The sequence below is a fragment of the Aulonocara stuartgranti genome (genome assembly GCF_965226115.1).
Source record: "Aulonocara stuartgranti genome assembly, chromosome: 23".
NCBI lineage: Eukaryota > Metazoa > Chordata > Actinopteri > Cichliformes > Cichlidae > Aulonocara > Aulonocara stuartgranti.
In genome coordinates, this window is record NC_138958.1 from 32,374,419 (window position 1) to 32,396,777 (window position 22,359).

At 40.6% G+C, this 22,359-nt stretch overlaps 1 protein-coding gene across 4 annotated transcripts in view; it reads left to right on the forward strand.

Annotated features, from left to right (window-relative positions):
• Nucleotides 1-22,359, forward strand: part of LOC309699707 (beta-1,3-galactosyltransferase 1-like) — a 182,454-nt gene that overhangs the window by 50,604 nt on the left and 109,491 nt on the right. The window contains exon 1 of one of the 4 annotated variants that reach the window (XM_082522849.1): nt 19,279-19,562. The exons of the other annotated variants lie outside the window; for them this stretch is intronic. The gene's annotated coding sequence lies outside the window, so the exon portion shown is untranslated. Of the gene's footprint in view, nt 1-19,278; nt 19,563-22,359 lie in introns of those variants that run through there. 4 annotated transcript variants of the gene reach the window in all.

The following is a 22,359-nucleotide window of genomic DNA, read 5'->3' on the forward strand; positions in this document are numbered from 1 at the left end:
AGAGATGCACATCACCTAATATGCTTAATTGGTAGTAGGCTTTCGAGCCTATACAGCTTGGAGTAAGACAACATGCATGAAGAGGATGATGTGGACAAAATACTCATTTGCCTAATAATTCTGCACTCCCTGTATCTATCTCTGTTTTTTTATTTGTGTAATAATATTAATTCACTCCATTACATGAGCATGTCGGAGTCTATCAGATAAGATTCAAACCATTTCAGCATGACTCCTTTGATAGATGTGGTGTGTTCTGGTGTTGGTCTAAATTTTGTGATCAGTATGATCAAATGCTGCATTGAGGTGCACAAGCATAGAAACGAGTCCACTGTCGTAGGTCGTATGAAGGTCGTATGAAGTAACCTAGTGTTGTTTCAGTACTATGGTGTACTCTAAATCCTGACTGAAACTACTCTTTTAAAAATTTATGGGAAAAGCAAGGTTGGAGATTGGTCTATAACTAGTTAAGACAGATGGATCAAGTAAAGGTCTATGATATATAATGGGCTACTTACAGCAAACTGTGGTACATATCATATTCATAAATACAGATTGATCTAGGTCTGCAATTATCAACCATCGATAGTAATCAAGTATGCAATCAATTATTCCATCTTTTAATTTAGTAATCTGAACAGAAATTTTATTAATGAGCAAGTATAAATATTCAAAAGAGAAAAAACACAGGTCTTTCAAAATAAACTGCTCATTGGTTTCCACTTTAGAAATTGCAGTGTTTTAATAATTGACAGAATCTGTCAAAAAAAACCCCTGAACCCTTTAATTGCAGTTTTCTGTCTTCTAGATGAGGTAGACTTCATGTGTGTTTATGCTGCTGAAAACAAGATGTTATTATGGTCTACATGTCTATAATAAATGTTTATAATAATTCAGCCCCAGTCAGTAACTCAGAGTTTTACTCGCCCCTGTTAATTTTTATTGGCAGTAAAGACTTTTATATTTACATTTTAAAAAATAACAGTTTTATTAAAATTGTATTCACTTTCACTTTAAATGTGAAAAACAATGTGACGAAAGCCTTAAAATATGGTCTTGTACACCCCATGTCTCACCCCTAGTTGCTGCAGGTATCACTGCGATAGAAAGTGGGACGGCTGCTGTTAGCCTTCAGCAAAAGCTGCCTAAACATCCTGTCAGACTAAGTTTGTCTGCATATTTGAATGTAAATTTTGTAGCTTCACTGTAGATTTTTGCTGTATAAAACAAAGACACATTTTGTAAATAAAAACACAGTCACAAGGACGTTGAGTGTCCCGTTTATCATGTCAGACCACCACACAGCCGGTCCAGCTGCTGGTCCCATTTGAGCGCATTGGCATGGACCTCATTGGGCCACTTTGTATTAGTTCTGGTGGATTATGCAATGCCACCTCCAGAAGGAGTGCCGCTGCACACCATTTCTGCAAAGAGTGTAGCGCAGGTGGTGTTTCAGGTCATCTCCCGAGTTTGCATCCCCAAAAAGATTCTGACCGACCAGGGCACATCATTTGTGTCTCCCACACTGAAAGAGCTGTATGAAATCTTCTTCATCCTGGCGTTGTTCCCGCCGGTGCAGGGTCCGCTCTTCGGCAAAGGTGTCTCCATTTGGTTCTGTCCAAGGCATCCTCAGGTGATGTGTTGACAGTCTTAATGTCCTCCTTAATTTTGTCTATCCACCGTTTCTTCAGTCTGCCCCGAGGGCGGCAACCTTCTGGGTCGATCATCACCACCTGTATGAATTATTGGGGATTAAATCTGTAAGATTGCAAGTTAGACCCTCTGTTGTTTGCAGTGCATGAATTACCCCAGGCCTCCAAAGCATTTTCTCCCTTTGAGTTACCATTTGGCAGAAAGCTGTAGGGAGTGTTGGACCTAATTAAAGAAAACTAGGAGGAAGGTCCAAGCCCAGCTAAAAATGAAAATCAGTATGTTGTGGACCCGAGAGCAAAGCTACACACTTTGGAAAGGTTGTCACGCGCCTGTACAACAGAGGAGCAGTTTTCACTGGGGGCAAAGTGGTTGTATTACTACTTTTTTCTTCCTTAAAGTTACTTGCCAAGTGGCAAGGACCCTTTGTGGCCACACAGTGAGTGGGGGACGTTGATTATAAAGGGGTACGGTTGGACAGGGCAGGAGCCACACAAATATATCACCTCAACCTCCTCAAAGCTTTGAGAGAGGCTGAAACTACTTATCTGGTGAGCATGGTTAAGGAGAGAGATAAGTTAGAATAGAATAGAATAATCCTTTAATTGTCCCACAAGGGGAAATTTGGTTGTAACAGCAGCAAGCAAGAAAAACACATATACAAACAGTACACAGGACACAGAACAGAAACATACATTTTTTTTACGTATTTATAGTTACCAAAAACAGACTACTGTACAGTTATTAAAATACTGGGGTCGGCAGTGCCAAATTCCAGGATTCCCACCTCCTTCCTTTGTGATGGCCATCTTACACAGGAACAGAGAGTGGATGTTGCTGCATTGCAAAAGCATTTTGCAGATGTGTTCTACCCCCTGCCCCACGTCGACGAGCTCTTGGATCGGTTAGGCACTGCTAGCTTTTTTATGACACTGGATTTAACCAAGGGCTAGTGGCAGATTCCCTTGTCTACAGAGTCCAAGAAAAAAAACGGCCTTCTCCACTCCCGACAGTTTGTACCAATATAGCCCTGGCCACAGCGCCTCATGGACCAGGTGCACTAAGGCATCCACACCTCATATCCTGCTGCCTACATCATCATGGATAGTAACACCTGGGTGGCGACCATGGTCCTGGTGTTCCCTGGTGCAGGCGGGGCTCCCGGTCAACCCGAAGAAGTGTGCGGTTGGATGGAGGGAGGTACAGTATTTGGGGTACCACTTGGGAGGTAGGTGCGCCCACAGGTGGAGAAAACAACAGCCATTGCTGGATCCAGATGGCTCCCCGGCCCTCCGTTGGGTGATGGAGGTGTGTGGTGTGGTGCAGCGAGCTCGAGGGGCAATGCCAGGGAGGCTGGCATGGCAGCTGGGAGCAATTCAGTAAGTACGATTTCCCTATTTCCCCAGGACCTGGAGGAAAGCAGGAAAGGTGGAGAGAGCTGGAAAGCTGTCAGGACAAGGGATTGATACTGAGAAACACACATTTTGTAAAGAAAAAGACGGTCACCAGCACACTGAGTGTCTCGGGTCGTTACTGGGATCACATGGATATTTGGGGATTTTCTTTGCAACAGTTCACACTAAAAAACAACATGTGAGCAAGATACACGCATTTCAGTCGATATGTCCATCTGGTGTCTCTACCCAGAACTAGCTGTCTGTCAACATTGCACAGTAACTGAGGAGAGAATTGCTTGACAGGCTAACTAATAGTAAAGAATTTAGTAGATAGGAACAGTTTATTTTGACTGTGCAAAAGGAAAAGAACAATGTTTTTATGTACAACTTGATGGAGTTGTATTGATTTCCCCCCACTTTCTCCAGAGGGGTGGATGAAAACAGAAATCTTGTATTGAAACCCAGAGCCATTAAAGAGTTTGCAACACATGAACAGCAGGAGGTTTGTGTAATTTCAGCAGCTCTCTGTGGAGATTACACTTTACAAAGAAAGCCAGAGGGAAAAATAGGGTAAAATGAAGTATGGATTGAAACATTTAATAGAATAGAAGCCTATTCTGTTCTAGGATGTCAGCATGGCTATGGGAAATTTAGGTTTTTTCCTTTTCTAGACATTTTATAATTAATTGGAAAGAATATTCTGTACCTGAATCAATTGTAAAAATAATAGTTTGTTCAAGGCCCTGTTATTGGTATTGATTTGTTTTTCTTAAATTGATTGATTCAATGTCAGTGTCCACATTCTTACCATTTCCAAATTTCCACATCACATCAAGTATGGCCTGGTGGTATATTGACTTTTTAACGTGCATCAATATATTTTTAAATCAAAAAGAGGATAAGACCATTTTTTTATTACAATATAAATTGATTTGCCCCATTTCCTTCATTAGAGTCATTTCAGTGGCATCTCCTCTTTCTCGCTACACTGTCTAACTGATGCAGCAATGCCCCCACACTCTCCCTGCATCTGTGGCCCCACCTTATTGAGCATCACTCCAAAAATAAGTCATATTTAAAATTTTGAAGGTATACAGTCATGTAAAAAAATGTTTGAAAAATTGAAAAATTAAGTACACCCTTCCTGGGCTTAAGAGGGAGAGTGGCAGCCAGGTGCTGCTAATCAAATACACCTGATTAACTAATCGTCAGCAAGTGTGACCGTCCCTATAATACCAGACGTTTTGGCAGTTTGCGGATCTGAAGCATTCATGTGTGCGTGAAGACAATGCCCAGGAGGAAAGACATCAGTAGTGATGTTTGAGAAGCAATTGTTGCTTCCCAGGTGGTGGGGAAGAACAGACGATCATTACCAAACAAAAACAATTATAATTTTACAGTGAGAAACATCTTTCACAAGACTAAAACATTCAGTTACAGTTCCCAAACTTCCCATGAGTGGATGTGTCGGCAAATTCACCACAGTATAGGTACAACAGCTCTACAGCATTCAGCTCAGAGTGGAAAAGGTCCCCTTGATTGTCTTTGTAGAGTTTTCTTTTTGTGGTCTGTTTGGCACTCCAAAAATCACCAGTAGTTCTGAAATGCTCTTATCTCATTGGATGTGTGAGAAGAGAAGTCACAAAAGAAGCCTCAAAGTGCTGCACATAGAGAATTTATAGCAACATTGTGATTTCAGAAAGTAGCATTCACAGTTTCACAATTTAATGAGCATAAATTAGCCTTCAGTGAAAGGAAACTTCAAGATCATGTCTCCTTGTAATGTGCCTGTTGTGTCCATAATGGTCATTCTGCCTTAATACTGTCTACCTCCATGGTAGGGATTCAGGAAAACTTGCTGGTCAGAACAGGATATAGTGGCAAGTTTTTTTATGTGTGTTTTTTGTTGTTGTCGTTTTTTACAAAAAAGATATTGTGTTTTTATTTGTGGCAGATGTTGCCCTGTCTGTTTTTTCAATTACATGGATATGTAATCGTAACTATATTGAATGGGTGTACAGTGAATTAGTATTTGGACTAATTTGTACATCATTTCACATCAGTAGGCTTATTTTGTTGAATGTGTTATAGTTTCAGACTGAGGAAAAATAGGAAATACATTGCAGTTTTCTCCCATTTTGATACCATGTTCAACTTGATGTGTGTATGAAATGAACAGTGTGTTTTTTCATCTTGACAGAAAGGCTACAAGCTGTGTTCTGTTTTTTTCTTGCTAATGAATGTCTGACCTCTGGGAATGTTCTCACAGATGCAGGGTGATTACTGTGGAGGATCAAGTCCAGCATTAGAACATTTTCTTCTCAAGTTTCAAAGCCAAGCAAATTATGAGCCACTAAGTTCATGTTTTTGTAAATTAGAAGTGCTACTTTACTAACTGAACATATGCAAATTTTCCTCCCCTTTTTGTTTTCAGTTAGCTTCACTAATATAGGTGAGGCACATTATTTATAAACAATCATCCTTTTAATGCAGATAGGTGTGATATGTTGCCAACACAATCAGCACATCACCCTCCCTGAAAAACTAGCTCTATGTATAGTTGTTTGATGCATGCTCAATCATCCAGGTAAGGAAATCCCAAAAAGGTTGATTGTGTTCATCAGGGGGTAGCGTTTTCAGTGGAAGAAACATTTTGTCACTCATCCCAAGTGACTTCTTCAGTCTCCCTATATATAGTTGTATATTTCAAATGAAAAAAGTAGATAGGTAAACAGTGCCAGGTACACAGTCCTGAGTCAAACCTCATATTCTGCTTCCATTCTTGTCATTTTTTAAGTGGTCTTGAGCAAAAATTCTCCAGGCTTGCTTAATGGTGTTCAAAGTTTTTTCTTGTTTAGTCCAGACCTTGCACCTGAGCACCTTCAGAGGAATGTCCTTTTGTTGTTTGAACCACTTAACACTGACCAAACGCAAGGGATAAAAGAGGTTTGTATCTCAACAAATCAGACAACAATCAAATTTGTGCCTTCAGGCACTTTGTTGCTAGCTGCCTGTTACAAAAATATGTAATTTGATCTAATTTTTTTTAGCCAAATCTACAAGAAACACGATAAAGATAAAAATAAAAACAAAAACAGCTTCACTGGTATTTTTGCAAAAGAAGCATAATTCCCAAAGAACTTTGCATATCTCGGCATAGTGTGATGAAACTGGACAAGCGTCGCCTACAAAATAAGTGCCATGGCTAAAAATATCTACAGCAGATGAAGAGTGTCTGAAAGTCAAGGCAGTAAAAAACAAAGGAGAAAATCCAGAAAAGACCCGACACGGTATCTGAGAGAGCATCTGGCCCTTCAGTTCACCAAAGCCTCATCAGGAATGGTCTCAATGGAAGGGTGGCTGTCAGGAAGCCATATTTAAGGAAGGAAAACATGGAGAAAAGGCAGTTCTTAATGGTCTGCATTCAGCCAGAACAACTGCATCTTTCTGTTCACACAAAAGTATGATAGCTTTGGTATAACAGTATCATGTTTACTTTAGCATTATACCTTTTGGCTAGGGATGGGTATCAAAACCCGGTTCTTGTTGAGAACCGGTTCCCACTGTTTCAATTCATGGAATTGTTTGCCATTTTCGCAAACAATTCCCTTATCAATTCCAGTCGCCCCGAATGACATCACCACGTTGCGGAGCGTCATTTACCTGGCAGGAAAAATGGCGGCTCAAATGCTCAAAAGTTTGGTTATACTTTACGTGAACGGATGGCAACAGGGCAACTTGCAATACTTGCAAAGTAGATATTTCATTTAAGGGAGGAAACACTACGAATATGCAAAAGCATTTGCTCACAAAACACGCGATGACCTTAAATGAATGTCGTGTTTTTAATTCCGCTCTGGACTCGTGAATCTCAACCCAGCAGTAGCGGTAACGTTTGCACGTCCTCTCCCGTTAATGCGGCAGGTAAATAATCAACTAACAGTGCATATTATGTTAGCGCGATCTGCCTTATTACAAAACCTGCCATTTCTGTGCATTTAGATAACCATGATGAGAGAGACAGAGTCTGGCTGGCTCAGATGCTGGCAGTTCTCGCTGCAGTCTACCGGTAGCGTCTCCTTTCAGGCCAGGATAGACGAATGTCACCAAGCAGTGACTAAGTTTGTGGTAAAAGGCTTGCACCCAAACAAAGTTTTAATCTAATCGACCTTAGTGTTCTCCTTTTTTAAAAGAATCGATAAGAGAATCGATAAAGAATCGAATCGTTAAACAGAATCGAAAATGGAATCAGAATCGTGAAAATCTTATCAATACCCATCCCTACTTTTCTACCAAAAGTAGGGATGTATTTCTAAAAAAGCTGCAATTACATGTTGCCTATCTATCAGTCGTGCCTCACTGCTGTCTGCTATTAGGTGTTAAAAAAGAAACTGTAGTTGTGAACAAATGTTCAGACATATTCATATTAGGACTGGGCGATATATCGAGTTTTTAATTATATCGATATATTTTTATACAAGATATGAGATGTGACAGTATTGTTTATATTGATATAGTATATGCTACGTTATAATTATCCTTGTGGAGCCACAAGTTTGCCTCTCTTTTGTCCACTTTTGTCTCTAAGCAACGTTACTCTGCCTCGCCTCTCTCCTTCAGTTAACACAACTCCCCCATCGCTTCACCTGCAGGCAACGACAAGACGGACACGGCAGCTATCAAAGAGGAGCTGGTTGGTAAAAAGAAAACATTTGGAGATTGCTATTTTAGTGCTGATAGCATTACTCTCGTTAAAATGACGTTACCGCCATAACTGAATTAACACGGCAAGTCTCCGTTAACGAGTTAACAGCCCGTGCGTGGCTGCCTGAAATCCTTTCATCTTCTCAAAAATCGACAGTGCGCCTTATGAATTCTTGTTGTGCTTACTGACTGCGAACCGATTTTATGTGGTACACGGCGCTCAGCAATCTGTCAAAAATGTTTTAGTACGACTTTGGTAAGCTACGAAGCTGCACCGCTTGATTGATTATCGGAGCATTACGGCTACCGTAGTCAGGAGCCTCGCGGAGTGATACGTACTTTCTTTAACGTAATATTACCGTACTGTGTGTGTATAAGGACCACAAATGGCACCTGTTAAGAGACATGGTTACGAAGCAGATTTTCACGCAGTAGAACTTGGGAACAGAGCAGCTGCGAAATCTGTCTGTCTTTGTTATTATGCTCAGCGTCTTTTAGTTTACATTTTGACTGCACAATTGTGAGCTTTTTGTTATGCACAAAAACAACATTGTTTTATTTTATTCATGGAGCATTATTATTTAATAAATGCTGATAATTTATTTCTGAGTAATTTCTTCATGTACATCTACGCTGTATGTTAATAAAAGTGCCCGTGTGAGATCTGGGACACAGCTTTGACTAAGAACTCTCCTTTTGTTCTTACTTTATGGCTTTAAAAAAATATCAAGATATATATTGTATATCGCCATCCAGCTAAAGAATATCGAGATATGAATTCATATGTTTCTCCCTTTTCCAAATCAGCCTGGAAAATAAGGCACATGGATGAACAGAGAGGGGAGTGATGGCGGAGAGCCCGATGATAATGTGCAATGCCCAGCAGTTTGCTTTCACTCAGATGTTTTGCACCCTCTCCGAGTCGTTTAGTTATTATTCCCAGTCAGACTGTTCCTCCACAGTAGGTGGACACATGCTGGCTTTAAAAACCTAAAAAAAACCAGCATTGTACTCCTTTTAGTCTAGAATACAAACACAAAAAGAAAGACAAAAAGAAAATTCAGAAACATTTTTTCTTATCTTAGAATGTTGAACTGCAACTGTGAAGCGAGTGAAGACTTGAAAAACAGAAGATAGCATTAGTGAGAGCTGAATATTGAGGAGACAATATAGAGAAATAGAGACCATATGTAGGAAAATATATTTCGTTTTGCACACCGCTCGTCATTCTCAGTCACTCTGTGCATAAATGAATACAGATAGCTGTGTGAAATCATTACAGCTAAGAAATAGCTTGGCACAAGATGTTGCTGCTAATCAGTCTCCTCAGCTGTAGTGCAACCCTGCATGCAAAACCACCTCATACACACACGCAGACACACACATATCACTCTGTCTGGCCTGAACAATCGCTTTGCCTGATATTTTTTTCACAATCGCTCTTCTCTTGTCATTCATCATCCACACAGTTTTAGTGGAAATATATGCTCTCCAGCTTATTACAGAATGCACACACAATAAAGTTTTGCATATTGACAACATTGGCTCTGTAATGTTCTTCCCTGACATGTTTAAATCATTACATCACTTATTTCTGAAATTAGCAGAGTTGTAATTGAGGTATTTTTCCAGTCTGCCAGAATCTAATCAGTGTTGTCAAGTCAAGCTATCCCATCAATAAAAGTGGAGAGTGAAAAAAGAAAAGAGAAGCTGTCACTCCATCAAAATGAGAAATCATTTGCGGCTCATGAGTATATAAGGAAGGATAATAAAGGTGACAGAGAGCATCCAGGAGAATTTCCTCAGGATAACACTATATTTTCTGTGTAAGAAATTGTTATGCTGCCACCAAATGAAGCATATGTATGCATGAAAGGGCTGTATAAATGAATAAAAAAACATCTTATAAATGCATAAGTAAACAGCCTTTCAAATTTGCATTAATGCCTGTCGAAACAAAAACAAAAACTCTAAAACTGCAGATAAAAAATAGATAAATGACGAAAATATCAGCAGCAGGCCTCTGCTCTGAGTACTTTCCTATCAACAGCTGATTTCAGGCTTATGTAAAACAGTGTAAAACAATGCTTAACTCGTAAGCTGTCTCCATCTTGTCAGCTGCCTCATTGTTTCCGTCCTTAATTAGAAACCTAAAGTGCTGGTGCTCAACAGACCTTAAACTTGCTCTGTAAAGAAACACCTGATTTTCACTTTTGCCTGTCTTGTCACTTACTTTGTCCTGTCAGCACTCGAGTTGAGCTCACATCACCGTCAAGTGTAATAACCCACAGAAAAACCTGCTGTTTGTGGTGCTTGGAGGAGAAAAAGTCCTTTCCAGGTGTCATTTCTGAAAAGTGCAGCACAGCTGGAATTGTGCTTCTGTTTTGTCCTTGAGAGGTAATTTGCCGAGCCAAAAAAGAAGAAACCCAGAGTGCCCCTTTGCACTCGGTAAGTAAAAGTAATTTTGAAAAAGTAATTGAAGAAGTCACACTGAGTGCACAAAGGTGCTCTTTGAAGTCAAAGTCCACAACAAATGCAAACAGGAAATAAAATCTCAGAGTACTCAATGTCCTGCGTGTGAAAAACCTTTAATATGGCCTGTGCATTTGCAGATAATTTTCAGAATCCATGCTTTCCCTTTAGAGCAATACCAGAGTAACGGTACACTAAATTGATGGTTTTCTATGTGCCTCATTTTTCAGATCACAGTTTTTCAGTGCAGCAACAAAACAAAACAAGTGTGTGAAAAAACATTTTCTCATTTATTTTGAAAATTGAAAAGCACTAGACACCATCCCGCAAACCCCCCTCCTATATCTCCTGAGCCATTCCTTTTAAACGAAGGCAAAATAACTTTTAGAACAAAATTAAAAATAAGAATATTAAACAATATAGAAAATTATAAATGCAAACATTAATAGAAGTATTTTAAACTCACTCACTGATTGGCCAATGAGAGTTGGCTGTCCAGGCTCTCATCTCCCAGCCATTGATCACAGTGTATTACTACATTTGTTAATTTTTATAATGATATAAATTTTTACCTCGACATCTATACCATGGCCTTTACATGACCTATGGAAGGTTTTGCCTTCAAAACACCCATCAGTCCATCCATCCACCATTGCTGGTGCTTATGTGGATTCGGGTCTGACCAGAGAAGCCCAGACTTCTGTCACCCCAGCCACCTTCTTCAGGTCTTCTAGTGGTGGGATGTATAATCTCTCCAGCAAGTCCTGGGTCTGCCCTGGGGCTTCCTCCCGATAGAACATGCCTGGAATCACAGAATCACCTATGAGACGCCCAGTAACTATTCTGTTCAGATGCCTGAACCACCTCTCGAATGACTAAGCTCCTCACCCCATCTCTAAGAGTCCTGCCACTTTTTGAAGGAAACTAATTTGTGCTGCTTGTATTTATGACCTCCTTGCAGGACCCCCTTTAAGGAGGTCATAAAAAGCTGAACGCATTCTGTACTGTACAGGAGGCATGGAACGGAGGAGATTGATTGACAATGATCTACATCCAATCAGGCTTTCATGTGTTCATATTTGGTTTCCAGTTGGTGAAAGTTACGGACTACAGACAGGTCAGCTCAGACTCTTAAGTCTTCTGCTGTAGTAAATGCAGAGGTTTAGTTGTTTTCCATAAAAAAATGTAACATTTTGATTCGATATGGCCACAGAACAATTTTCAAATTGCTTTCCAATAGATGAATGTGTGTGTGGATGTTAGAAAGTCCTTGTATAGAAAAAGTGCCTGTATGAATGGGTAAATGAGGCAAGTTACATAAAGTTTGAGTGCTCAGATAGAGTAGAAAAACTGTATATAAGCTATGTCCATTTCTGGAAGTGCTTTTCCATGACAGAATAATACCTGTTCTTAATGCAGTGGCTCCTGAAGGCCTGAAGATCACAGACATCCAGTATAGCTTTGTCCTTTGCACCCAGAGATTTCTCCAGATTCTTTGGATTTCTTGATAATATTATGTATTATCAAGAAATTATGGGGGTGGCTGTAGCTCAGGTGGCAGAGCAGGTCAGCCACTAATCAGAAGGTTGGTGGTTCGATCCCAGGCTGCCTCCTGGCTGCATGCCAAATATCCTTGGGCAAGATACTAACCCCATGCTTGCCTACTGGTGGTGGTCAGAGGGCCCGGTGGCGCCAGTGTCCGGCAGCCTCGCCTCTGTCAGTGTGCCCCAGGGCAGCTGTGGCTACAATGTAGCTGCCATCACCAATGGGTGAATGACTGAATGTAGTGTAAAGCGCTTTGGGGTCCTTAAGGACTAGAAAAGCGCTATACAAATGCAGGCCATTTACCGTTATGTATTGTAGATAATGAGACGTTAAAAGTTTAGGGTGAGAAACATTGAAATACCCTCTACTTTCATTAAACTGTGTCTGTAAGATGGATGTTGTTGCCCTGGTCCCAACCTGTTTTAGATGAGCTAAAAATTTAATGGAAGAAAAAATGTCTCCCTTCAAACATTTGGTATGTTTGCCATATTCTACTGGGATTAAAATATGGGTTTATGAAATCTGCAAATCAATTAATATTGTTTTTAATTTTTATTGTACACACACTAGCACACTAACATTTATGTAACTGGGTTTATAATGTATACTGTATAATTATATAAGTGTTTTAAAGAAAGTGCTGGTGTGCGTGCAGATATACAGTACATAGAGACACACGCATACCCAGCAACTCAAACAGTACAAGAATGAGTTTGTGTGGGAAACACTTGAAAAACAGTCCAATTATTTGAAAAGATTATGCACTGGTTTGAGTTCACACGTTTTTGTGTTTGTGGCACTCTTACGATATTCTGAAATCTTATAGCTGCCAATGCCAGCAACCCCAACTCTTAAAAAGCAGTGATTTTTAGTTTTTGAGCTTGTTTCCTTTTTATTGTTCTTCTGCGTATCCTGATGCTTTATTAGTATGGTATAGCTGAGACATACCGACAAGAATGTCAAATGGAAATTCATGCACTTAGGCCTCATTATACACACTGGTTTCCTTTGGCTTTCAGCTGCTATAGCAGTGAAACCAGGTATTAAATTGCACACAGGGACTAAAGTAAGAACTTTACTTCAGTAATTCAGGGATAGTTTCCTCACTTTGCTCCCTCTTCCTGTTCATCCAATCAATAGGACAGCTGACCATACACCCTGTGAAAATAGCTTTTGAGTTAGAAAGGTGTCTCCCCTCGAGGATGTGTATTGAAAGAAAAACATTGTAGGTGATTTGTAATTATTAAACATCAGAGTGGCAGCAGATGAGGGAGAGATGGGCAGACAGAATGACACACTTTCATTCACTCACACCCGTTATTAGCTGCTCTGCACGCATCAAGAGAGACAAATGAGAGAGGGAGAGGGAAAACATTGACACTTGAGTGCGCTTGGGTTTTCCCACATGCCTGCTTTGCTTAAGATAAATTATTTATTAAAGAGATAATGTTTGGTGTGTGTTCAGGTGTGTATTTTTGCCCTCTGTCTGTACTGTACCAGCCACCACCTCACCTGCTCCACTACCTTGTCAGTCTCATGCACACACGCTCAGTTTTCCTTACAGAGGTACACCAACCACCTGGAGATGGGAGAAATGCCTGGGTGGCATTTTGACATGCTGTTTGCAGCTGACAGCTTCAGGATAATCACTTCAAGACTCCCGTGAAATTTCCTAATAAGCCTTTCATTGATTGTCAGTCCGGCTTTACCTGGGTGAGGTACGACTCCCCACCCCCACCCTCCTCTTCTCATACCGTCTTCTTTTTCCCTGCTCATTTCGCTTGCTGATTTGACAGCTGTTGTTCTTAATTTTCTCCCCGGCTATTTCCAGAGGATCCATCTGGTGCTGTTGAGAGTGAGGGGCCGATGGGAGCAGTGCTCACACAGACATCAAATATTCGAAAACAAAAAAACACACCTGGGCAAGAGTGGTTTTGTTTTCCTGTCGGTGCTTGGGGAGGCTTACATATACTGTCCAAGTGGATACATTGTGTGTGTAGAAGCAGAAAAAGGAAGTATTAATAACAATGATAAGCAGCTGAACAATAACCAGCATGTAAACAACAATTGCGTCAGTTTGCAAGTGGGGAACAAATAGAGCTTTTTGCAGTGTGCTCTCTCCTCTGTGATTTACCTGAAAGCTGCAGGTTTAATAAGACCTCACCCTTCATGGATGCAATGGGCTGAAAGCAGCTGAAAGTGGATTTGATAGTAGGTGCACCAAAAGAAGCCAATTATCATTGAAAGACAGGGCTCTCTGCAAATATTGAGGCCTGTTTCTCCTTGTCTGTAGATGTGGAAAGGGAAGATAGGTGGTGCAGTTATTGTCAGTGATTTTTCTATTTGGAAAAAAAACTTCCTCCTCCATCATGTTTTTTCTTAATGTTGTTCAATTGGCGGCTTTTTTCCTGCTTCCAAGTAGAGATTACTGCTGCTCAGAATAACTGTTTTTTTTTTATTGTTTTGTGTGTGTCTTTGTGTCTTGTTTTTTTTTTTCTTCACATGGGAGCTGAGACAGCCATAATCCTGTTGATCTTGGATCCTTCCTAATCCTGTAACAGCAAAGTTGGGCATTGTGGTGTTTAACGCCGTACGATACGATTGGTAGCTTTATGTATTTCCAAGCTAACGCCACGAGTCTGCTGTCATTGTTCTCAACACTGCTTCAGATTCAGAAAATGCCTTTACTATAAAGAGGTAGTTCTTTATGAATCTGTTGTATCTGTTAAGGCCTTTTTCAATGTGGTGTTATTAGGACTTGGTAGACAGAGAACAGAAGGCAAAAGAGCATTTTCAAATGAACCGTGGGGAATGAGTCAGCCCGACTTCACTCGCTTGTCTTTATTCTGCTTCCCACTCTGCCTCTCACTTTCTCACTTCGTGTTGTGCGTTCTTACTCGCTGTCTCTCATGAGTTTTACTCATGCTCTTATACAACCTTTCAAATCTATGCTCGTCTCTCTGTCCTTCCTTTTTTTTTTGTCATACTGTCTCTTCCCTTTCCGTTTCTTATGCTTTTCTTTGTCTCCCTCCTACCTGCCGTCTTTCCTTTGAGCCCTGCACCAGTTGCAGCTGTGTGATGGCAAAAGCATGTGACAGTACCCTGCCACGACCAACACTCATCTGTGCCAGTTAATGACACTTACAGGCATCCCACGATGCACATCACCATGGTTGCCAGGCTGAGCGCCGGCTGAATCAGCGGTAAAAAGTCGCACTTTGGCAGCGCTCCCGGTGCAGTGTACAGTAGAGGTGACATCAGCGACTCAGGATGACATTGCTCTGGCAGACTCTGCCACCTACGCTCTGTCACTATCATCGATTTTCACAGTGGCTTTTGTGAGAGGAAGAGGGAGGGAAGCAGAGGAATGGGAAACGTGGAAGATAAACTGGTTATATTTGGGAGTCAAAGTTTTCTTGAAAGAAGGGGATGGATGTTTGAGAAGAAACGCTGTTTTATTGTCTCGCTCCATAAGAGAGGATCCCATATCCCTTTTTCCTCTTGCTTTTTCACTCACAGCCCAAAATATTTATCTGTACTCATTTTTCAGGTTTTAAGGCAGCAATTTGTGTAGAAGGCGTATAAAAAGATCCAAGCACAAACAGCATTAAGTTATAAAATCTGCCCTTATTTGAGCCAGTAGCCTCATACTGAAGGACAGAACAAGTGTGAAATGATGATGCCCTCAGACAAAAACAATGTATTTAAGCCATCTTCAGTGATTTATTATCTATATTATTATCTCTTGTAATGCTAAGTAAACTCATGTAAAACTCTCCACTGAGGTGCTTGATTACTATAACCACATCACTTCTGACATGACTACAGTGGCTGAACCTTGTTTTCCATCATCTGTACATTTAATCAGCGCGCTTCGGTCATTTCTTTTACTATTGCCGCAGACAAAGTGCCTCCTCAGGTATCAGTGTGATTTCTAGCAAGTGTTCGTTCAGTTTCTTTGAGCAAATTACTACTACTTAAGCCAAGGCGATATACAGGCTTCTCCTCAGTGTATTACAACCACACTAATGCCACAGCATTTAAAGCAGACTCTCATTTATTGTCAGGTCAAAGCTTGAGCTATCGCGAGTGTGGGGAAAAGCAATTTAGGCTCGCCTGAGTATGTTAGTTGCTCACAATTTTAGTTTTTACACTCATTTGAAGCCATTGATTCCTCTGAACTCGTAATGGCTTTGCAGCAAGACAAGTGGTAACTTTGGAGTACGAGTGAATAAATCCTTTTCATGTGGAGTGTAAAGTGCAAACTGTTCTCACCGCTCAGAGGGTTCCTAAGGCAACCACTGGTTGGCTCCTTTTGTTTGGTAAGGTGTGAGTCATGGTCAGCCGCCTGTTTCAGCATTGCTTACAAATTACATTCAGGATTAAATTACCATTTTGTAACTGTCAGATTTTAGAAAAGATTTTCTATTTATTAACAAATAGGAGACCTGTGAAATCATGATGCTTGTGCTATGTGAATTCAATAATATCTCTGCATCTTCACATTAAGTGCAAATGACTGTGGAAAACCAGACATACATTTATCAGGCGTTTGGTTTAGGGGTATAGCATCTCAGTTTTCTGGAACATGGATTTTAAAAGTTTATATTGAGGTGTCATATGAGCGATTTCCGACAAGTGATAATATAATATCAATTCTTAAATCTTTCTTCATGACTGCCATGATCCCTCATAGCAGGATGGTCACTCTGGAATTTTCCACATAGTTTTTGTTGGTAACTTCACATCAAATAATTATGAAATAGATGTTATGTTGTGTTATTTTATGTTATGTTATTTTGTTTCTGAAGACATTTCAGCTCAATTTCTTGTCACGCTACCAAAAATCCTAAACATGGATTACCCATTAAAAATAGTTATCATAATTATCATCCATATGTCAGAGTAGTATATGGATGATCTAATAAATTTGTTAAGCACTGTAAACACACAGTTTGACCAAACTCAGACAAAAAAAATTAACAAAAGGATGACAAAACCCCCAAAATAAAACACTACACACCAAAATCTCATTCCTTCTATGAAACATGGTGGCGGGAGCATCATGGTGTGGGGCTGCTTTGAAACCTCAAGGTCTTGATGGCTTGCAGGCCGATATAGTTTATGCAATTGGATGTCATCTAAAATGAAAAAGCCCTTCTCGTTCTGAATGTATCTGCACTTCTCTGACAGTAACGGTAAGGTATACACTATAACATCTGGCTCTGTACCTGTAAATATTTGGAATGTTAGAATTTCAAGTCATTTGGTGGCATCTGCCAAAACACGCAGAGCTCTTACTATACCAAATGTGTGATTGCGTCTCTCTTAATAAACTTTAGTTATAAGATAAGATAACCTTTATTAGTCCCACGTGTGGGACTAATAAAGGTTATCTTATCTTATCCTTTCTCTAATGTTAGTGTTAAGTCCAGGCTGTTAGTCATTACATCAAATGATTACTTTGGCAGTCTGTGTCACTGTGCCAGATAAGACATTTAAACAGCATTTATGTAATTATATAATCACTTTGGACTGTTTGTGACACAAATTGTTGATGGATGGGAGCAGGTGAAAAGATTGTTTGTTCTCTCTTTTAAACTTTTGCAAACCTGGTTTGATACAAGAATTATTGGCTTTTTACCTGCAAATGATTTGATTGCGATTACAGTACAGCTGGGTTCAGTGTTTCAGTTACAGGGCTGTACGTATGGTACACAGAGTGCAGAGGCGACTGTACCTCCACGGTAGCAGCAGTTTCTTCACTGTTGTGTTATCGAAGCTGTGTTTTAGATTACATTTTGTTTGCACACCTGCCCTTTAATGAATTTCACAGTCTGCATTCTTCTATTTTTAGTGAGTGCAAGTGAAACACTTGGGCTGTGAAGCTCTGCACCACCATGTCACCTTTGCTTTTTCTATTATTAGCCTCATGTATGCTTTAGTGTGAAAATACTGACTTTAAGATAAAAGATACTTGTTAGTGAAGGTTTCATTCAGATATGAACCCAAAACTGTGATTACTGGAACTTGCCTAACATTTCTTTGTCTTGGCTCGAGGTCATCATGCCATCAGGCAGGTGAAAATGTGGGACTAGAGGCAACAAACCAAAAGAGTCTATCCAGAACCTTTACTGTTTTTCTCGGGATTGTTAACAGAAAGAGATGTCCTGATCATCTTTTGATCTTATGCAGGCCTTCTTGTACATACTGAACCTTCCGTTTGCCTTTGAAACTGCAAATTGTGGAGGCCTAACAAAGCGTTGAGCGTCCTTCTTGGAATTAGTCGTTTCTTCATTTGTGTCGTTTCTTATCGTGCCAATTGCGCTGGCACTGAGCAACATCTCATTTAGAACTCTTTGTCCTTGTAAAGCATTAACCTCCACCAGTTTGCCCTGCAGCTACGAGGGATCCAATCAACTTGCATGCTTTGTCAACTCCCAATGTCTCCTTCATCTGAGACTGTGACACAAAGAAATTAACACGCTGCATATTCATCACCATTACTTGCGAGGAGACTATGAATTTAATTGAATATATAATAGCACAAGGGAGTGAAGCAGGCCTCGCCTCATTGCTTTGTTAAAGCATGGCCCAGTCAATGGATCTCTTCATGGGAAGATAACAAATGCTGGGCTGCAGAGATGTCACATGCAAATTCCTCAACGGAAGCTCTGAGTCCAGCCATTCTTCTGAAGTGAAATTCTGCTTCGAGATCTGCGGAGCGATGATAAACAAGGAACTTGGAGGACGTAGTGTAAATAACAAGATTAAATCATGGGCCAAGCTGTGATTGAAACGCTGCCCTCTGGCCCTGACCGTTTTAATAAATAAACAGAAAATGAGAGTGCCTTTACAGAGCTGGATGTTTAATACAGCAGGATCACTGTTCTTCACACTTAGATACTACACTGCTGGTGCTTCAGTAGAGTGATTGCAACAGCTAACTGTTAGCAGTGAGGAATGAGCCCTTAATGCCAGCTAAAAGCTGCACTGACTGAAAGAAAAAGCCCACTACAATTAACTGCAGGGCTGAGTGGAGGGAGGTGGTGGCTGCTTGGCTGAGAAAAGACTTTGGTCCTTCTTGGACTCGAGCCCTTTGTGAAGCATTGGAGCGTGAGGATAAAAGAGGCCAGAGACTGGCCGGATAAGACAGCAGAGTGCGGACCAAGGCTTCAGAACTCTGACAGCTCCCCAGCAGAAAGGAGGAGGAGGGTGATTGGAGAATGAAAGGAGGAGGAGCAGAGGTGCGTCAGAGAGATCAAAGGTGCGCTCATCAAGGGGTTGTCTCTTCTTTACTTTGACAGGGGCAAAGAGGTGTGAAGGGGGGAGTGGGGGGCCGAGACGCCATAGAGCTGTAATAAACCTGGAGAGCACCAAGTACTCCCATCTGTGGCTCAGTCTCTCTATACTTCTGTCAGCATAATATTATATAATTTACATTCTATACACCCTTCCTGAAGGCTATAGGGCTTTGGACCGTGATGTCACGGGGGTGGGCGTGGAAAGGATTTTGGCCTGATCCGCCATTTTGGGGGTCTAAGTAAGGAGCGAAAGCATAGCCATGGTTCGTACTTGCTGTGTGCTCGGCTGCAATGTTCGATCTTACGACCGGCACGGGAATAAGTTTGGATTGTCTTTTTATGCTTTCCCAACCTGGAAGCAACATGAAGGAGCTCATGTATCGGATATTACCAAACGAAGGCGTCTAGCCTGGATAGCAGAGAGGAGCTGATATCAAGTTCTGTTACGTCTCCAGATATCAGCTGGTGTGCTCAAGACATTTTCATTCCGGTAAGTTCTAAATATGTTCTTATCACACTTTATAGCTGAATAATATTATCGTTGGTGGTCTCGGAAGTTATAGAAATTGCGATCAAACATCAAATGGAGTGACTTTGCAGACATATGTGCTATGTAAAGATTCGCAGGAGGAGACAGGGAGGACACAAATTGGCGTTAATAATTTGCCCGATTATCAATGTGTTAATTTGCATCTACTTTACAATTATGGGCACATAATATGATAACGATATTTTAGCAGTTTACTGATAAATGTATAACATTAATTATGGTGGGGGGTGGAAAATGGCTATTTCACTCGATGCACTCCAGCTGACTTACTTTGACGACGTACTCAAGAGTTTGGCGGCTTGAAAATAGCCAAATCTTGCACCCAGCCATTTGTAAATTGGATGTGCGCCTCCAGTGACTTGTAATTACGAAACTGGTTCGCAGTGTAAGCGCTTACTCCACAAACAAGATAGGTGAAGATATCGGGGTAGGACAGTGGCGGTAAGTCGTCTGGGTCTTTACTCCACTGCCGTATGTCATATGGGTCCAGATTTGCGATGCACTCTATTTTTTTTCAAATACCGCTGCTTCGCCTCTGGACGCAATCGGTCTCTATACCGTCCGTTTTCTTTTGAGCTGCTTTTAAACATGTTTCTTGTCGTCGTCGCCGTTCCAACAGTGAGTTTGTTTGGATCGTAGACCCCGAAAATGGCGCCGCGCTCCCACAATGCATTGCGGCGTGACGTCAACTCCAAAGCCCTATATATATTTATATTTATGCATGTGCAGTTCAATAAAGCCTAGGCTGAAAACCTATGGATTATGTTCTATAGAATAGTTTGATAATAGAACGCAGTCAGCTTTTTACAGTTATATCAGTTAGTGTGTCAAACTTGAGTTATGTAGCAGAATTCTACATGTCTGTGCAATTCAAAGTGTTTTACAGCTGAGTGACCACCAGGTAATGAGTTTTAATTTTTATATAAATATCCACAAATCTAGATTGAAAAGACGAAGAGATAAAATAGCAGTCTAAACAAAGTTAGCTTTGAAGTTTGCATTTGAAGGAGATGTTTTATGGCTTTCCTTTTGTCACATATACACTCTTAAATTGTGGACATTCACATTAAATGTGGTTAAGGTTTCAGGTCAGTGTATCTGCAAGTAATCCCTCTGAGCCCTTTTTCTTTTTCTTCTCTGTTGTTGGTTCTGAAAAAGAGGGGATATCCCTGACATGGTCATCCCAGATACAGAGTATTGGCTGTAAGCACAAAAGCCCAATCCACCTGCTGTCCTGGTAAACCTTCTGACTGGCTGCCCCTCATCAACCTTGTGTTTGTAAAGCAGCCAGTCAGAAGATATTTGGCTTTAAGGGAGAGGCAATGGAGCTAATATGGCTCATTTCAAGGTGAACTAGAAGGCTGTAGTACAGTTCAAGAATAAAAATGAATCTGGGATTAAGCATGATATGTCCCCATTACTGACAGCAATACTTGCAGCTGCTGCTGAGTGTACGTGTGTACAGCAATTAATATGAATTGAAGGTGTGCCATCTCTTTACTTTTCCTTTCACTAGTTTGTGTAATTTATTTATTAATTGATTTTTAGGGGTTTGCTGAAACTTGAGGGAGCAGCTAATTGCACAATACTAGAATTATTATAATTTATACTGATTAGTTTGATGTGGGATTCATACCTTGTCTGCACAGTCATGTGTCAGATGCAGAGTGCTCCACTAATGGTGTTTAGATAAAACTTGTGCATCTCGCAGCAGTACCCAGGCTTCAAATTGACAGGCTGGCCCCTCAATAAAACCAGAAGAACACTCAACCGTGGGATTGGGGTAACTTGCTAACTTGTGGTTCCTGCTAACTTGTGGTTCCTGCTGAAAGGCAACTAATGTAGCGTTGTAACAGGGAAGCTGGCATACTTCCATTTTCCATGTTCAAGAATGCCTTGGAGAGTGCCTCACTCATTAAACATGGTCATTATGAACTGAGAGGTTACAAAGGCGATCTGGGGCGAAATGACCCATTTCTGTCTCCCAAGTGCAGCTTGTCTGCACTGCAACACTGAAGGCAGAGGGAGGAGGAGGAGGAATAGAGTCAGGCTGACAAATGTGAAATTGTCTTGATTTCCTATGCATCAACAGTTTTGAAAAATAGGCAGACTAAAGAGGGCCATCTCTAACATCCACTGGTAAAACCATCTATAAGATGTGAGCACAAAGTGTTTTATGAATACTGTAGATGGATGTTGAGCATGTCTTCATCTGTGTTCTCTGTTGTGTAACTCTGTTCCATAACTTCACATTTTTCATTTATTTTGCTCGGACCGTTTCTCAAACTTTGTTTTGAACGTTTGCTTTTGACTGTCATTAGCTGACATTTGATGGCTGCTGAGGGTTTCTAGAGAGACCTAAATCTTTGTGTTCAAGGACTTAATTGACGGGATCTCAGATTCTAATGGGACTCTTAATTACAGCTTTGATAATTCCATGAGCTTTAAAAAGGTCAACCAATTAAGCATATAGTTATATTAAAAATACTGGGATTAAAACAAGTATACTATGTGTTGTCTGCTCCAAGAGCATAATTAGAGTAATTAAGATCTAGGCCATTTCCAATTAGATCCATGTCATTTCCATTAAAACGGAAAGTCACAAGCATTTCTAATCATTCATCGTATGAAGCTCTTAAAGTAACAGCCACAGTCATAATGAAGGTGGATTCTAACAGACACTTGTTATCAAATTCATCAGGAACTCTGTTGCCAGTTTGATTGCCTGAATGAACTT